The 13,208-nt window shown below is 47.7% G+C and overlaps 1 protein-coding gene across 3 annotated transcripts in view; it reads right to left on the bottom strand.

Annotated features, from left to right (window-relative positions):
- Window positions 1-13,208, bottom strand: part of CYRIA (CYFIP related Rac1 interactor A) — a 102,349-nt gene that overhangs the window by 67,784 nt on the left and 21,357 nt on the right. The window contains exon 1 of one of the 3 annotated variants that reach the window (XM_070451460.1): window positions 1,931-2,029. The exons of the other annotated variants lie outside the window; for them this stretch is intronic. The gene's annotated coding sequence lies outside the window, so the exon portion shown is untranslated. Of the gene's footprint in view, window positions 1-1,930; window positions 2,030-13,208 lie in introns of those variants that run through there. 3 annotated transcript variants of the gene reach the window in all.

Below are 13,208 nucleotides of genomic sequence, written 5' to 3'. Positions count from 1 at the left end.
TCTGGACACCCGGACACCTGGCTGCCCTGTCTGTTTAATGGGAATGATCTCTTTCAGGCATCTGGGCGACCCAACATAAAAAGTGGCCAGTCCAAAAAGGAAAAAAAAAAAAAAATAGTGGCCAGTGCAGTGCACGTGTGCTCAGTCATATTCAACTTCTTGTGACCCCACAGGCTGTAGCCCACCAGGCTCCTCTGTCCACGGGATTTCCCACGCAAGGATACTGGAGTGGGTTGTCATTTCCTTCTCCAGGGGATCTTCCCAACCCAGGAATCGAACCCAGGTCTCCCGCATTGCAGGCAGATTCTTTACCATCTGAGCCATAAGGAAAGCCCTCAAATTCAGCAAATACAACTGCCTCCTAAATAAGTGGAGCAAAAACTGACCTGGGCTATCAGAGGCAATGATTGTTACGGAAGTTCGAAGTCAGTGCTGCCTGGAGGTAACTAAGAAATGGTACCACGGTCGGACTGGACTGAGCAGAGCGTGAGAGCCAGTCTAACTGGAGGCATCGGTTCTCCAAGCTCCCAACGACCCTGTTGCGCTCCAGCACCTCGTGCAAAGCCTGGCCGCACTCCTGCACCCCAAAGCCACAAGGGTCTCACGGGGCAAGTACCACCCAAGGACCACAAACCACCTGCGAACTCCCAGCAGCCCCTGGTCATCGACACAGGGCACCTCTGAAGTGGTTTGGGTTGGGTGTTCTACAGAGGCCTTGCTTACGCCATGAGGCTAGGTAGGGTGGGCTTGGGGGTGGGGGGCGGCAAAGCACAGGGGGTTGAGAAGTGAGAGATCTGGGCTCCAGTTTCTGCTCTGATCCTAAATCTCTCTCAGAGCCCAAGTACATCACTCAGCATTATCTGCATCATGAATGGAGAGGCCTTTGGAACTTAGGGCTCTCAAGGCCTAAGACAGCCCTTCTTCAGTGGAGTGTTTCTAAAAGAACTTAGCCTGGGATATATATATACTGCCCTTGGAGAGAGTGGTTTTCTGACAAGCCAGGCCTCTGCTGAAAACACTGTGAAAGCGGAGGGCCTCCAGCAGACACCTCAGGCCAAATCCAACAGGTTCTAGTTCTCACCCCACTGACTCTTGCTGTGCAACCCTGCATGAGTTGCTTTACCCCTCTGAGCCTCACTTTTCTTCCTGTGAGACTCAGCGGTAACGGCATTCTGCTCATGTCATTTCCCAGCAAACTGTTTTCTAAAACTTCATAGAAAGTACAAATCTCCTTTCTCTTGGACGTGACAAGGCTAGTCAGACTCCACCCTCCCAGACAGCCAGACACACCTTCACAAAGCAGGGATGGGAGAAAGGAGGGGCCGTCCATTACACTCAGGAAGAGGAGAGGGTCCCGGCCAACAGTGGCAAAAGGGATGAGAACGGCCTGCAGTGACAGCTGGGAGCCGGCTTATCTGAGCTGATGACAAGATGCCGGTCACCCTGGCCCAGGCAGACAAATACTGGGGACCCTCAGACAATAGCACAGCTGCTCCAGTTCCTGGGCCCCCCTCTGTTGCGAGGCAAATTAGGAATCGTTTAATCAGCATTCATCCTCAAGATGCACAGGGCTTCTGCCTTTCTCAATAGCACAGGGATGTAGGGGGCAAACACACACACCTCCCCATCAGGGTCCCGGACACCCTACACCTGGACCTGGGGAAGCAGGGCCCCAGACACCCTACACCTGGCCCTGGGGAAACGAGAAGGGGGAACCGTGGACATAAAATATGCCTGGGATGCGATCAGACCGATTACAGAAAAATGCATCGTCCTTCTGAGACCCACTAATTTCTAACGAAACCCATATTTCTAAGACTAGTGTTCAAATCTCTCCATGGTCAGGCCCATATTGAAAGAAAACCACCCTCATATAAGCTCTCAATTTAAGTCCAGTGTTCTTCCACCCTGTTCTGCAGCCTAGACTTACCTCTCCACACACCTCCATCCTTTTTACCATCCATCCAGGCCAGCAGCAGTCTCACCCCCTCCAAGAAGTCTTCTCTGATACTTTTCTGATACCCAGTCCACACAGACCTCTGTTTTGTCTGAACTCTCATAGCACTTTTGGCCTGCACCAGTCAGCATTTTTGCTTCATCACTTTTTGACTGTTCTCTTATACCAGCCTCCCAACTGGTTTCATCCTGCCTGGACTCTGACCCATGTTCTGCAGAAAGAGCTTTCTAAAGCATATCAGATGATGTGTGTTCCCTGTTTAAAACTCTGCCAGCACTTCCTACCACTTCTAAGGTCAAATTCAAATGCCACGGCATACTCCCGCCCCTCCCCTGAGGCTGCCCACGCTCCAGTGACGTCAAAGTGTTCCTGAGGTGATATATTGAGGGGTTACCAAGAGTGGGATAAGAACTCAGTTGAGAACTCCTCTCACAGTTTCAAGCTCCCCTCCCCAGGTCAAATGCTGGACCACAGAGAAGATGGCTAGAAGCAAATGGCATTGAACTGTGGCCAAGGTAAAAAGAGTCAAGACCAACTAAGTGCTCAGTCATGTCGGACTCTTTGCAACCCCATAAACTGTGGCCCACCAGGCTCTTGTTTTTAGTAAGTTTACAGCATTATAGTCTTCAGCCAATCCATTGACAAACCAAGTGGGAGAGTAGTCATCTGAGACTGGGACATAAGACAGTTCATTTGTTCTTTACAACCACAGTGATGAGGCAATGTTCACAGCCATGGAAATTGAGGCTTACAGAAGCTGAGCTCATGCCTGAACTAAAACTCCAGCCAAGATCATACCTAGATATTCTGGAATGGTATATGGAACACTGCAGCCCAGTGGCCATCACTATCTTGTACCTCTAAGTACCTCCCATTCAACTTTTCTGATGCTGAGCAAAGACACTTAGTTCCTGCCTAAGAGTTCATTCTGTCCAGGAGACCCTCCCAATGTAACTCCTTAGATGGAAAGATTGTGAAACTGGATGTTCATCCAAAAGAAAAGGGAGAAAATTCCACTCTAACTGTTCTATAGTTATCCAGAGGTGATCAGAAACCCTGACTAGCCTAAATGTACCCCCAATCATACCTCGCAGTCATAAGGGTGTGTGTTTATCGTAGAAAGGGTAGAAGAACAAGGTTCGGAAAACAAAAAGACCACTGTGTGGACACTGTGTGGACGGAAGCACATATGTCACCAGATCACCAGAGCCAATTATATGTATGTCTTCCCAACTTCATATTCAGTAAGGTCTTATAATTAGAAACCAGCCATGTGGGAATACTTACACCATGGAAATTGGCAAACACTCCTAGACAGGTTTGTTTATGTTTTTCCCTAGAGGGTCAGTTATTAAACATTAACCACCACTCAATGGATCCATCATAAGTCACTGAGTTAGGATGATGGATGTAAACTGAAGCCACAGCTGTGCCCCCAACTCACTGTTTGACCTGAGCACGTTTCTCTCCTTCTTGATCCTCAATGACTTTAACTGTGGACTGGGAGCAAAGAATCCTTGCTTTCCTGACACATGACTGTATAAAGTAGGACAGCGGACCTAAGTGCATTTTAGTAAATGTAAAGATAGCTCGGTTGGTAAAGAATCTGCCTGCAACACAGGAGGCCCCAGTTCGATTCCTGGGTTGGGAAGATCTGCTGGAGATGGGATAGGCTACCCACTCCAGTATTCTTGGGCTTCCCTTGTGGCTCAGCTGGTAAAGAATCCATCTGCAATGCAGGGGACCTGAGTTCGATCCCTGGGTTGGGAAGATCTCCTGGAGAAGGGAAAGGCTACGCACTCCAGTATTCTGGCCTGGAGAAGTCCATGGCCTGGAGAAGTCCATGGGGTTGCAAAGAGTCAGACACGACTGAGAGACTTTCACTTTCAAAGTTGTGAGGATGTATTTGGCAATGTCTGCAGGCATTTCCAGTTGTCACAGCTGGAGTTCGTGCAGTGCTACTGGCACCTGGTATATGGAGGCCAGAGATACTGCTGAACACCCTACAACACACAGGATATTTCCCACAACAAAGACTTATTTTGCCCCAAATGTCAGTAGTGCCAAACTTGAGAAGCCCTGAACTAAAGATGCTTAAACATGTGGCCTGTTCAAGTTCCCTGAACACATCGGCATCCAGGAGGAAAATAAAGGCAACTCGGGTCAGTTTGAGGAACTGGAAGGGCAGTGGGTGCAGAACAGCGTGATACATGCTACAGGGCGACAGCCCGAGGATACGACAGTTTCTGCACCAGCACAGTGCCTGCATACAGTAGGTGCTCAGCAACGATCTGTGGGAAAGGCAATGAGTCTCGCTGAACCCACAGTGTAGTCTCTCTAGTAGACTCACTCGTGTGTGCACACCCTCCATCACAGTGACACCAGCTAGAAGAAACTGGCAAAAGGGATTTCACCTCCTCTGAGAGGGAGACGGGAGGAAATGGTGTGACATCCCAGCCCCCGGGACTCGGCTTAGACAAATAATCACCAGCCTGACAGTCACAGCAGCCATCCATGGTCAGAAGAGCAATATTATTTAAGTCACTTTCTAATAGGAGTTGAAACATCTTGAAAGGTGAGGTTTTGAACCCTCTCTGGGGAGGCGACTGTCAAAAACACACAGCAGGCGGTCTTGCTTTCCACACATTCACAAACCACTTTTTTTTTTAAAGACAATCCTTTTATCCCTTGTACCACTTGGGACTGCAAATGCATTTAGCACAAACCACCCGAAGCAGAAACGACGTTGGTTAAGAAACCCTCCAAGCACCCGGGGAAGCGGGCTGGCACGGCCCAGATGCTCACAAGAGAAAACTGATGACATGCCACATACCAACTGCCCCAACTCCTCTGGGGCCTGGAGTCAGCAGGGCTGTGGGGCGAAGCTTTGCCACAAGTCTTTCCTGGAAGACCCCCGGCAAGCCTCTTGGTTCTGTGTCCCTGGGCTGGACTGGGAGAGGCGGCCCATTTCTCAGGGAGCGGATGACAGGACGGGACCCCCCTCGGTGTCTCCCTGACCATGAGCCATCTGACTCACAAAGCCCTTTAATTAAAACCCCAAGGGTTCACAGCTAGTTCTAGATGTAGCTGGACCCAACGGCTTCTCAGGCACCGGAGCTGCCAGCAGAATGACCAGGGTCAATTGGTTTCTCCTGGTCTACCGATGACAGCTCACTCAGCTGCCAATTAGGCTCGCAGGATGCCAGGGCTGGAAGCCGCCTGAGTATCTGCTCCCCTCCCCCACTCTCCTTTGAGAATGAGGGGCCCCTGGCCCAGAGGAGGGGGGGACTGCCCCAGGCCTGCTGTGGGGTTTCTTATTGACTCTTAGTCGAGAGCACTTTTGTGACTGCTCAGTGAGTCTTTTTGTTCAGGTCTCTGAACTCTAAATGGTGAACCCTACATGGAGCATTCAGTTCAGTTGAGTCACTTAGTCGTGTCTGACTCGTTGCAACCCCATGGACTGCACACGCAGCATGCCAGGCTTCCCTGTCCATCACCAACTCCCAGAGCTTACTCAAACTCATGTCCATTGCGTCGGTGACGGCATCCAACAATCTCATCCTGTCGTCCCCTTCTCCTCCCATCTTCAATCTTTCCCAACATCAAGGTCTTTTCCAATGAGTCAGTTCTTCACATCAGGTGGCCAAAGTATTGCAGTTTCAGCTTCAGCATCAGTCCTTCCAATGAATATCAGGACTGATTTCCTTTAGGATGGACTGGTTGGATCTCCTTGAAGTCCAATGGACTCTCAAGAGTCTTCTTGGAGCATAGGCATAAACTAGTTATGGTTCAGGTAGGACTTGGGGCCACATGATGGAAGCAGGGCAGTTTCAGGGAAAGAAATTTACAAAGTGGCCACCACTTGGTGAGAACTTGGCTCCATCCTTGGCTGAACTTGGCCCCTTCCATCCTCATCTCTCATTCATTTCTCACGTCCATGACCCAGCAACAGATCATGACCCAGGCTAAGAGAAGTAAAGAAAGGCACTAAAGCCCAAAGGAAGGCACTCAAACTAGTGAATCTGATGCTCTTGCCTTAAATAAATTACTTTATTTTTCATTTAGAGTCCTAATGTTGAAAGAAACAGTACAATAATGTCTTAAGTAATGCCTGAATGTTATTTTACAAAATAAAAAATCGTTTTGCTTAATTATTGATAATCTTCAGAATTACCTGATGGCAAGCTTGACTTTTTTTCCTACTAAAAAATTCCTACAAAAATGGTCAATATTTCTAGATGTGGTCCCAAGGGCCTGGGTCAGTGGAGGGGATAAATAAGATGCCTCTCTGGACCTCTTCTTGGAATCTGAAGGCAGCTATGCAACTGAACGACACAGGAGACGGTATAAAACCCTGCCTAGTGGGCTGAACCCTTGAATAGGGGTGCATCCAGACAGAAGTATAGCAATAAGGAGGAGGAATCCCACTGAGGTCTGCCCTGCAACCTGTCACTAGCTTCCTGTGTTTCTTCCATTTGGGGATAAAGCTTCTGAGAACAAATAAGGCCCCCTCACCTGTGTTTACTGGGAACTCAGGAGCTACCAAGAAAGATAAAAATAAGAAATAAGAATTAAAGTACAGTTTGGTGGTTGCTGTAAGGGGGAAGCAGAGGCTGGTGTGGGAGCACTAATTCGGGGCCCCGAACTCCATCCACATGGTGGGAATCCAATCAGTCAAGACTTCATGGAGGGGTCAATGTCTGAACTAAGTCTGGAACCCACACAGGACTTAGCCAGGCCAACAGGGGGAGTTGAGAAGGAGAGGAGGGAAAGAGGACAGAGGTCACAAGGCAATAAAAATGAATGGAGGTGATAAAACTCCTGATGTAAGGAGCTATGTGAGCTGGGTATGGCTGGTTCAGTTCAGTTCAGTTGCTCAGTCATGTCTGGCTCTTTGTGACCCCATGGACTGCAGCACGCCAGGCCTCCCTATCCATCACCAACTCCCGGAGTCTACTCAAACCCACGTCCATCATGTTGGTAATGCCATCCAACCATCTCACCCTCTGTCATATGGCTGGACTATAAGACAATAATGTGTCAGGTAGGAGGGAAACCTGGGCTGAAATGGAAGCTGGACCACAGGGGCCAGCAGAGTTTTGTAAAGGAATCTACCCCTCACGTGGGAGCTGGATCCTAGTGTTCACCTTTCACTGTTTGTCAGGGACAGGGTGACATGGTCAGGTTTATATTTTATGTCATGCCTCTGTCTGTGTGTGTGTGTGTGTGTGTGTGTGTGTGTGTGCGTGCATGAGCACATATGTGTGTACACACTATTCCATCCTGGCTGTCAATTATTTCATCTCTAAAATGAAAAAAACACATTGTGTGCTCCATATCCCCAACATGTTACAGGAATGAAATGAGATATTTAATAAAAGGTTTATTAAAGATTAAAAAAAATGAGAAGCCTCTATGAAGAATGACCCCTAGCTTATCTCAAGGCTATCAAATATGAAAATACACTCACCAGAAGAATGAACTGAGAGTAGATCATGGTGCTCAGAGCAGAGGAGACCAAAACCCGCAGCCCCAGGCCTTCTTATCTGGAAGGCCCTCTCGGATTCTGTACCCAGGGAGCATCTTGCCCCGCGCACCTGTGTTCAGGACTCACTTTCCGATTCACGGGTCAGCAATAAGGAGGCAAAAAGAATCAAAAACCAAACACCCAGCTTCTTTTGTTTGTCTAGTTAATGTCCCCAGTTTAAGACAAAATAATAATTTCCACAAACCTCAGCTTGAATCTTACAGAACACATAGGTAGGTAAAACATACTTGCTATTCAGATGAAATGGCAAGTCCTTGCCAGAAAAGGTGGGCAGAGAGACCTGCTCACTGGGTCTGTTTCTCCTCTCTACCGGTCCTGCCTCTGAGAATGGCAGTTGTACTAGTCACCAGTTCTGTCTAACTTCTTGGGACCCCATGGACTGTAGCCCGCCAGGCTCCTTTGTTCTTGGGATTCTCCAGGCAAAAATACTGGAGTGGGTTGCCATTTCCTTCTCCAAGGGACATTCCCAGACCCAAGGAACGAACCCAGGTCTCCTGAATTGCAGGCAGATTCTTTACCGTCTGAGCAGTAAAACCCAGGAAAACCCTGGGGATGTCTGACTCCTGTTGAAATCAGGCAAGACAAAAGCTGTGGCAGGCTGGTCACCTGGAGCGGAGGGCTTAATGTCGCCTTCACAGGGGAGTGTTTCCAAGCCTTGCACAATTACCTTTATTAGCATAACGTTTTGTCCTGCCTTTTGTAAAACACTTTCTATTTCCATCTCAGGAAGAATGCAGCAACAGAAATTGCTGCTACTGTGGGGGAGGTGAGGTAGTCTATAAAATTTAAACCATGGGGCATTCGTTCAAGACTCCTGGGTAAGGATGTCTCTTGATAAATAATTCATGATAGCCTTAAAGCTTGGCCTACTTCTGACACAGGGATCATATATTTTGGAGAAGTCAGGTGGAAGGCAGGGAGAAGGAGAAAAATCACTTTTAAATGGTTCTGTTGTGCTCCGCCTTGTGGGTAAAGCCAGACCATATTTTGGACCGCTCTTTTCTACCAGAAGGGCTTCCCTTAAAGGCACTTAAAAAAATGTTTTTCCTCTTAAATTGAAAAGGCAGCATATCACCCGGTTTCAGTTTTATCTTCTGTAACACTAGATAAAGATGAGGCTGAATCCATCTGTTAACACATATAGGCTGCAAACTGTGTGAAAGCATGCATGCGCATAAACACACACGCACATGCACGCACTCACACACACCACACTCATTGCAAAAAGGGAGAAAAATCCACACTTTAAAAAAAATTATCCAGCAATGCTACCCAATGCAGATGAGATAGCAGCACTTTTATCCTTTTATGGCATATTCAGGAGGAAGCCAGCCTCGCCCCAAAGGCTGCTCCCCCAAAGCTGCTGCCACGTGCATTGGGATCCTGGGACTGGCGGCAGGCCAGGCCCTTCCCCCCACAGCCTGGAGTTCCATTCTTGATGCCGAACTCAGTAATGATCCCCTGGGCACCATTACCTGCCGTGTCTCAGCCCACTCTAGCTGATGCTGAAAGAATCGCTGGGCAGAGGGGGGGTTTCTATCCTCTGGTACAAAGGCTACACTCTTGAGGCTGGATTTTCAGGGGTAGAATAATCAGGCAGGCTGCCTGGGCCCCATCTGGGTCACTTGGCATTTCCTAGGGCACTGCTGGTGGGGGTGGCACTGCAGATTACCCTCTTGAGGCTTTGAGGACTGCTTTTGCTCAACTATTCCTGAAAACGCTGTATGCAACTGATCAGATCAGATGAAACAGATCAGAGATCGGAGGCTGGAGGTGACCTAGAGGAGCCCTTGCCAGAGCGCACATTGCTCACATCTCCACAATTACCTCTTTTGAGTGGGCACCATGCAGGTGGAGAGTCCTGAAAAGCACAGCATTAATTTGTTTCTTAAATTCAGTGACCATGGGCATCATAGAGTTCCAAAAATAAGCCAGCTTCATTTCATTAATGAGGTGAAGGTTGAGCACCCACAGTTTGGAAGAGGATGGGGGTGGAAGTGATAAGCAAATGCAGTCGCCAAGGCCACCTGGCACTTGAAGAAGGGGGCTTCCCAGGTGTCGCTAATATGAAGAATTGCCTGCTAATGCAGGGAACATAAGAGACACAAGTTCGATCCCAGTGTTGGGAAGATCTCCTGGAGGAGGGCGTGGCAACCCACTCCAGTAATCTTGCCTGGAGAATCCCATGGACAGAGGAGCCTGGCGGGCTGCAGTCTACAGGGACACAACTGAAGCGACTCAGCATGCACCCACGCACGCATGCATGTGGTCTTCAGGGAGGGCCCTGAGCTCCAGCGACAATCCAGGCAGCCCACACTCTCCAACGCTAGGTCCTGGGGATTCCGCTTCTGTGGATTCTCACACGGCCTCTCCCCCTCCTCCCACAGCAGCTGCCCTAATTTAGGTCTTTATTATCTTTCTCCTGGATGGTTTTGCACAGGCAGCCAGATGACTCTTCCTGAAGCAGCAGAGCTATGATTACGCCACTCCGTGGCTCAGAGACCTTTAATGATTTCTCCATGGGCTAAAAAATAAAAGCCCAGCTTCTAATTTTTAAGGTCCTCTTCACCAGGTCCCAGCCGAAATTCTAGCCTCACCTTCTTTTCTCTCTTTCCTGTACCCTGCCGTCTGGCTCAGTGTCATCGTTCCAGCTGTCCCACCTGCATGCCCTTGTTCTTCTATTTCCCTCTATCTAAAACAGTCTTCTCTCTACTCCATCTCCTGAAATCCAAATCCTATTCATCCTTTTAAGACCAAACTCAAAAGCTACTTCCTCATGGTTTCAACACTGACCCCCAGGGAAAATCTCTCTGTCCTCTGAGCTCCCGTAATTTTACTGTATCAATCACATTCTTTTGTGATAACAGATTCTGTATAAGTGTTGCTGTACTCCTTAGGCTATAAGAAGAGGGCAGAGGAGAACGCAATTGACTTAGCAGCTCTATTCAATCTCAATCAGTCCTGCACACAGTAGGTGCTCATTTATGTTATATAAGTGAATCACCCTTGTGAAGATGTCTGCAAGACTGCAGACATGCAGCTATTTTGTGTAGGCACAGCTATTTAAAGAGATCAAATGAGTACAGTCTAGAGGCGCATCATGAAAGGACAGTGTGGTATGCAGAGGAAGCAAGCTGGGTGGGCTGGGGTCAGAGATGGATGACACTAATGACCTCCTTGATGATAAATCCAATGGTCAATTCTCAGTCTGCATCTTTACTAGACCATCAGCAATTCTGCACAATTGAGTCATCATTCCTTCTAGAAAGTTTTAGGAGATCACAGTCTCTTATTTTTCCTCCTGGTTAATCTCTGTTTCCTCCCTGTCTCCTTGGTTGGTTCCCTTCCTTTTTTTCCAGAACTCTTGACATTGGCATTCCCTAGGACTTAGACCTTTAGTCCCTCTCTTCCTTATCAGGACTCATGCCTTTAGTGATCTCACCCGGTTTCACGGCTTTCAAGTTGTCTATATTTTGATAAATCTCAAATGCATTTTTCCATCTTTGACCTCTTCCTTGCTGGCACTAACCACAGTCTGTTCAAAATCCACACCTGGATGCTGAACTCAAACTTAATGTGGCCCCACACTGAACTCCTCCCTGCTCCCTAGCCTACTTCATCCAGTCTTTCTCATCTCAGCTAATGACATTTCCATCCATCCAGTTTCTTAGCACAAAACATTGAGTCATCCTAGCCTCCTCTTTATTTCACATCCCACATCCAACCTTCCAGGAAGTTCTTTTAGCTTTACCTTTAAAGTACATCCAGCACAGATCCACATGTATCCCCTTACTCCACATTGTCCCGCGCTCTTTTGACCTTCTAATAAGCTAGAAGGCAATAAACATTATTCTATTACCTTTGCCTGAGTGATACTAACTTTAATCTACTTTTTCTCACTAATGTTTCATAGGCTCAGTACATGGAACTCTGCATGGCACAAAGTAGGCATTCAATTAATATTTATCAAATGCATGAATGAATGATTTTAGCTGATCATCTCTGAACTGTAGCTTAAGTAATAAATAGCATTTAGCCCCAGAGAAAGGCAGCCACAGCCAAAAGGCATCTGTAGGCAGGGGGAATGAAAAAGCCAGGGCCTAGAGATAGAATCTTCACCAACATCTTAGGATTTGTCAGTGTCGCAAGCCTGCCTGCATGATACAAAACCATGAGCATACTTGAGCAGTTTCCAGCTTATCCGGACCAGCCAAGGACATTTTCAAGGGACTTCAATGGACAGCATGCTTTTTTTGTTAAAAAGACATACAATCAAAATGAAATGAGACATACCAAAGTTGGTAAATAATTGTGTAGAAACATCCCCTGTACAATTTTATTTACAGTACACATCTTTTTCCCTACAAAGACTTTATCCCTAGTTCTATTCATGCTGTGCTATGAGCTTAGTCAGTCAGTCGTGTTCAACTCTCTGCGACCCCATGGACTGTAGCCTGCCATGCTCTTCTATCCATGGACTTCTCCAGGCAAGAATACTAGAGTGGGCTGCCATTCCCTTCTCCAGGGGATCTTCCCAACCCAGGGATCAAACCCGGTTTCTTGTATCTCCTGTAATGCAGACAGGTTCTTTACCTTCTGAGCCCCCAGGGAAGCCCAGTTCTCTCCATATTCACGCAGAATTAGACATCCTGTAAGTGCATGTTCAGAATCTAGCCCATGTCAGCCCTGCTCCCTGTCATACCTTTGGGGCCCACCCAGGCATAGTGTTTTAAAATGACTTGCTCAATGAATAAGGAAATGAATGAATGCCTTCTGATCATCTCCTGCCAGGACCAGTTCCTCGATGTAAGAATATACTCTAAGAAAGAACGCTCCTTGAGACGTGTCTTCAAAGCAGAATATACATCACCCTTCATTTCCACCCAGTACCTTACACTGGAAAGATCTAGTGCCTAGAAGTCAAATTCATCTACATGCAGACCTGGAAGCAGGCAAGGGCACCAGGGCACATCCATCTTCATGACCCTCTGCCAGCATCTCAGCATCTCTACTCTGTTGCTGGGATTTGATCTGAGGTAGAGAGTTGGTGTGAACCACTTAGTCGTGGTGTCCACCCTGCCATAAAAGGAGGTTAGGTCTGGAACTAGAAAGACTCTACAGTCAGTCCTTGTAGTGGAAGGGTTGAGTCAGAGACGCCTCAGTGTATGCATCTCTAAAATGGGAATTATCATACGAGGGGGCCACAAGAGGACTGGTAACCCCTTGGAAAACTAGCCTCACTGAGTTCTAGCCATGGATGACCATTTCTCCTCTGGGCACTGTCTGCCATGATCCCCAGGGAGACGGGGCTTATCCTGCTATTCAAGATCCATCTGTCCAGCAGGTGCTGTGGCTTAACCACTGTCATCCAGCGGAAGCTTCCTCTTGGCATGTTTTCTTCACAGATGGTCATGAAGACACTTGCCATCACCAAACTCAGAAGCCTGATTAGGGGCTTTGGGGCTCTGATTAGAGTCAGGAATTAACTGGGCTGGAGAAATGACTTCGTGGAGGCCACACTTAGATAATCACATGGAGGATGACTCCAGCATCACTGTGCATGTTTTCTGCTACCTTTGGGGGTATGATCTTTAACTTGGAATGGGGTCAGTGATTGCCATGGGAAATAAGGGGAAAGTAGAGCAGAAAAATAAAGCAGGATTTTCACAGTTCTGCTGCACAAACACACACACACACACACAC

The sequence above is a fragment of the Odocoileus virginianus genome, chromosome 2 (assembly GCF_023699985.2).
Source record: "Odocoileus virginianus isolate 20LAN1187 ecotype Illinois chromosome 2, Ovbor_1.2, whole genome shotgun sequence".
Taxonomy (NCBI): Eukaryota; Metazoa; Chordata; class Mammalia; order Artiodactyla; family Cervidae; genus Odocoileus; species Odocoileus virginianus.
Note: the sequence above shows the minus strand (reverse complement) of the source record. Positions and strands in the feature narration are given on the sequence as shown.